Source organism: Martes martes, assembly GCF_963455335.1.
Source record: "Martes martes genome assembly, chromosome: 1".
In the NCBI taxonomy this organism is placed as follows: domain Eukaryota; kingdom Metazoa; phylum Chordata; class Mammalia; order Carnivora; family Mustelidae; genus Martes; species Martes martes.
In genome coordinates, this window is record NC_137888.1 from 63,828,037 (window position 1) to 63,834,036 (window position 6,000).

Below are 6,000 nucleotides of genomic sequence, written 5' to 3' on the forward strand. Positions count from 1 at the left end.
GATAGATAACACCTTGAACTAAAGATTCAAACAAATTCCAAAAGTTAATCTCTCCTTGGATCTTTCAAATTGCATATAAAAACCTGCATGCATTAATAAAAAATGACTCACTTTATTAATACTACTTTGTTTTTAATTTTCTGATCTAAATACAGATTACTGAAAAAGAAATTTTCTGTAATATTTCCTTCATGCAGAATTTAGAGAAGTGCCGAGATTAACTAATCTTTTCTATGGTAAATAATTTAAGTAGGGAAAAAGTTAATCAATAAAAAGTAAAAAGAGCTTTAGTGACATTTTAAAGTAAAACCCAAGGACGGTTGTGATGTGAATCAAGTGCCATTTCTCCCTCTGAGTCACCTACAAAGTATGGAAACCTGGCTTAAACATACCAGTGCTGGATTTGGTGAGGCAGGGAAGAAATGACTGACTTACATGAGTAGGAGAAATAGCCATTTCCAAAGGATATTCACTCACGGTAGATATAGCCACAAAGAGTGGAAGGGGAAGAACACTGACTCCTTAATCCTGCTTCCTTTCTCCTATTCTCTGTTGTAGCCAGTCTCCATCTAAATAACTGTCATTATAGGAAAAATGAAGCACATAGTATTGTCTTATTAAAAAATAAAAATAAAAAAGCCCTTGATGGTAGAACCTCATGAGCCACATTTTCTTTTTATATTGTTCCATTAAAATGTGTTTAAATGGACAAATAGTTTAAAATAAGAACATCCATATAACTCACCACCCAGTTATAAGAAATAGAATTGTTACCTGTACCTGAGATGTTTTCTACATATCGCTGAGTAAGTGCATTACATTCCTTCTGCTCAGCATTGCTCTGCTTTTCTTTTTTTAGTTTTATCATGTTAACATACAGTATACAGCTTATTTGTTTTTGAAATTTATGTTAGTAGACTCATAATGTATATATGTTTTGTGACAGTTTTTCTTTTTTTTAATGATTTGTCCATGTTTATGCTTGTGCCTATAATTTATTTTCACTACTGTATATTGTATCATTAAATGATATACCACAATTTATTTATCCATTCTATTGTTAACAGGTATTTGGGATGTTTGCAGTTTCTAAAATCTATTTCCATTTCTACCATCAATTTTTTTTTTTTAAATGTCAAACCTCAAGATCCTCAACATCAATAATTATAAGGGGAGTGTAAATCAAAACCACAATGAGATCTTATCTGTCAGAATGGCTAGAATAAAAAAGATAAGAAATAACAAATATTGGGGAGGATGTAAAGAAAAAGGAACCCTCATATACTGTTGGTGGGGATGTAAATTGGTGCAACCACTGTGAAACATAGCATGGAGGTTCCTCAAACAATTAAAAATAGAAATACCAAATGATCTAGTAACTCCACCACTCTGTGTTTACCCAAAGAATATGAAAACACTAATTCAAAAAGATATATGCATCCCTCTGTTTATTGTAACATTGTTTATAAGAGCCAAAATATGGAAGCACCCCAAGTGTCCATTGATAGATGAATAGATAAAGATGTGATTGGTCAATCAATCTATCTATCATGGAATATTACTCAGCCATAAAAAATAATGAGATCTTGCCATATGCCACAAAATGCATAGACCTATATAGGATATTATGCAGAGTGAAAGGAGTCAGACAGAAAAAGACAAACACCGGGCGCCTGGGTGGCTCAGTGGGTTAAGCTTCTGCCTTCAGCTCGGGTCATGATCTCAAAGTCCTGGGATCTGGTCCCGCATCATGCTCTCTGCTCGGCAGGGAGCCTGCTTCCTCCTCTCTCTCTCTCTCTGCCTGCCTCTCTGCCTACTTGTGATCTCTCTCTGTCAAATAAATAAATAAAATCTTTAAAAAAAAAAAAAGAAAAAGACAAACACCATATGATTTCACTTATATGTGGAATCTAAAAAATAAAACAAATGAACAAATAAACAAAAAAGTAGAAAAAAATTCATAAATACAGAGAACAAACTGATGGTTGCCAGAGGGGGGTGGGGGATGGGCAAAAAGAATGGAGGAGAGAAGGAGATACAGGCTTGAGGTTTTGGAATGAATAAGTCATGGAGATGATAGGCACAGCATAGGGAATATAATCAATGGTATTATGATACTGTTGTATAGTAATAGATGGTAGCTATGCTTGCGATGAGCATAGCATAACGTATAGACTTGTCAAATCACTATGTTGTACACCTGAAACATTGTGTGTGAACCATACTTCACCAAAAGAAAAAAAATTTTTAAAGATTTTATTTATTTATTTGATAGACAGAGATCACAAGTAGGCAGAGAGGCAGGCAGAGAGAGAGGAGGAAGCAGGCTCCCTGCTGAACAGAGAGCCAGATGCGGGGTTTGATCCCAGGACCCTGAAATCATGACCTGAGCCAAAGGCAGAGTCTTTATTTATTTTTTTTTAAAGATTTTATTTATTTATTTGACAGAGAGAGGTCACAAGTAGGCAGAGAGGCAGGTGGGGGGCGGGGGAGGGGAGAAGCAGGCTCCCCGCTGAGCAGAGAGCCCCATGCAGGGCTTGATCCCAGGACCCTGAGACCATGACCTGAGCTGAAGGCAGAGGCTTAACCCACTGAGCCACCCAGGCGCCCCAAGGCAGAGGGCTTTAACCCACTGAGCCACCCAGGTGCCCCCACCAAGAGAAAATTAAGGCCAGACCTCCCTACAATTTGAAAGAAAAGTACAATATACCTTTCATTTACACTAATCAAAGTAATGACATTTAGCCATATTTGTAGGCTTTTTCCACATTTCCCCCCCCCATCCACACTTTCCAGATTAAAAGATGTGGCATATAGAAAAATCTGTGGTTGAAGGCAAATTTATAGCTCATGGATTCCACCAAGAATTTCAGTAAGCTGCCATGTATCATTAGTGTCCTTTATTTAAAATAGTTCTTCAGCATTTTAGAGAATGCTTCAGAATTTCGATTTGGCTAATGGCTTCCTCATAACCACATTTACATTAAAATATTTATAAGAAGTACCTCACAGGTGATGCTGTGTGCCATCTCACGCATCCCATAAACAGGCACAATTTATCAGTTTATTCCATTAATAACGATGCTAAGATTATTTGGTTAAGATGATGCCCACTGCATTTTTTCCACTGAAAGTATATTTCCCCACTTCACAATTAATAACTAATGTGAAATAATAGTTGGAAACTCTATAAATGTCTTATTCCCCAACAAAATTTCACCCGATGATTTTAGTATTCATTGACAATTCTTCCTTTATTCAGTCACTACCATGCTGTTAGTAAAATGGTGACTTTTAAAATTTCCACTATTATTTCTGCATTAGTAGTTGTCATTCTTCTGTAAAAAAAGGAACATTTCCCTTTTCCACCACACCTCTTTAAAATTTGTTTAATTGTATAATGTTCACATATTAATCAAGATAGAACTGCCATAACTACAAAAATAGTCTACAAAGTAGAACTGAAGGCAATAAGAGACTAAAAAATCCATATTTCTTAAAAGTAAAAGAGTAAATTCACTGGGAATATTTAACAATTTTAAATTTGTATGCACCTAAGAACATAGTCTCAACATTTACAATGCTAAAATTCAAAGAACACAGAGGAGAATTACACAAATCCACAATCACTGTGGATAATTGATAGAACAAGAAGGCAGAGTATCAGTGAAGATAAGAAGATCTAATAACTCCATAGAAAATTTTACTTAAACCACTGAGCCTAATTTGACCTAATACACTGATCATCTGTAGAATATACATTATTCTGAAGTGCACCTAAAACATTTATCAAAATTAGACAATACACGGGGTCATAACACTTTTCAAAAAAGACCTCAATAAATGTCAAAGGACCAAAGTCATACAGCATGTATTATCTGATCATAGTGGATATAAGTTAGATATAAATGACACAGATATAACTGGAAAGTTTCTTAAAATTCCAAGTTTCAAAAATCACTTTTAAATATCCACTAGCCTGAGAAAATCATATCTTAGAAAATAAGAAAGGCTGAAATCAATGAGCTAAGTATACAACTCAAAAAGTTAAAAAGGAGTAGTAAAAAATTCCTAAACAAAATTGAAAAAAAAGGAAATAATGAAGATAAGAACTGAAATGCATGAAATAGAAATCAAAGAGAAAAGCAAAGAGAAAAATCCAATATTTATTCTTTAAAGTGACTACTAAAATTTACATAACCCTAGCCATTCAAAAAAGTATACAAATGGCTAATATAAGGAATGGAAAGAGATGATCACAAATGCATGCTTCAGATACTAAAAAGAGGAAATTTGAATAACTTCACACCAAATATGTGAAAATATATGTAAAATGGGCAAAATCATTACACAGATTATCAAACTTATACAGAAAGACAAAAATCAGAGTGGAGTGTGTATGTGTGTGTGTGTGTGTGTGTGTATATGTGTATATAATGTATCTATGTACATATATACGTGTGTATATATATATGTATGAAACCTTTATGACATATGTATTAGTTTTTTAGAGGGTGCTCTCCAGAGGAGTGAAGAAACTAAGTTAGAATGGGAAAAAAGCTATGCAAGACTGTGTGTGGTCTCAGTTGAGACTTGCTTCACTTTGATCCAAGAGAGAAGTTCTGGCACAGAATCTCATTCTGATGTAAGGCAGTGGGGGACACAGTGAGGGTAGGAGTGCTGACTTTTGTACTCGTGTCACTTAGTTTGACCAACAATAGTTATTGTCTGTCCCAAAGCAAATGGGGTGGGAGTGTACTCTACCAGGCAAGCTGGCTTACACTGGCTAAAGGCAATGCTCTGGCAATTGTAAACAGTTAACAGGCAATCATAGCAGGTGAGCAATGGCTATAGACAGTAAAGGGGATCTGGGTATGGCATCAGTTCATCCACTGTAGTCTATCCTTGGTACCATTGAGGGTCACCTGTTTATCACAGCAGGTTCACTTTATATAGTCAGAGTCTCTTCAAGATTCTGTTTGGTGACAATTTCTGGAAATACTGAGAGAAGACTTAGCAGGACAAATCACAGCTCCACTGCTATAGTTAGTCCTGAAGCCATAGCTGATAATCATCATCTCCCTCTTCCGCCACCCATTTTAGATTTCCCTCAACTCTGGCTGCCACTTCCTCTAATCTAGATAGCTTGACTGGGAGACTGACCTAGATCTAGGACTCCCCAAGGGAATCTGGCCAAGTCTGGAGAAAATTTTGGTTGTCAAAACAGGAGGAGGTGCTATTGCCACCTAGTGGGTAAAGGCCAGGGATCCTGCTAAAGACCCTACAATGCATAGGACAACCCCCTCAACAATCACCTAGCCTAAAATGTCAATAATGCTGAAGTCGAGAAATCCTGCCTCAAAGATTTAGTGAAAATGCTTATGGTTTGGGTGAGTTTTAGGGTTTCCTTTTATGCAATGTGCCAGTTCTAGTGCCATCTCGCACGTCATGTAAATAGGCAGACAGGCAACTATGGAAACAGTCACCCAGACCAGCTTCCCAAATGCCCCTTTATTTCAAGTACAACCCCACTGGAGAGTGAATCAGGAGAATTAGTTTGAGAAATGGCTCTTCTAACTTGTTCTGTGTCCCTAGACAAGTCTCATCATCTCTGGGCTTAGATTTTCTCATTTATAAAAGAAAAGGGTGGGGAGGGGAGAATTATCTGATCTTCATATGGTCCTTTCAATTCTGACCTTCAGTTCTTTGTGGCTAAATACTTCTTGGAGGAGGGAGATTAACATTGGAAAACCATAATCATGTATTTGTGGCTTCGTAATCAGCTTCATTTATAAAAGACAGCTGCACAGGAGAGCAAGCAATAATGGCTGTTGTAGGAGGGGAGTGTGTAACCCTGATAAGTGGAAGTCAGCTGGACAGGAAAATTATGGAGGGAGGGGAAAACATTGAATGTGAAGGCAAGAAGTTCCAGAAATAAAAACCACCGTTAATCTAAGGCTGATCTGGTAACCACCACAACCACAACAGCAAACATTTGTA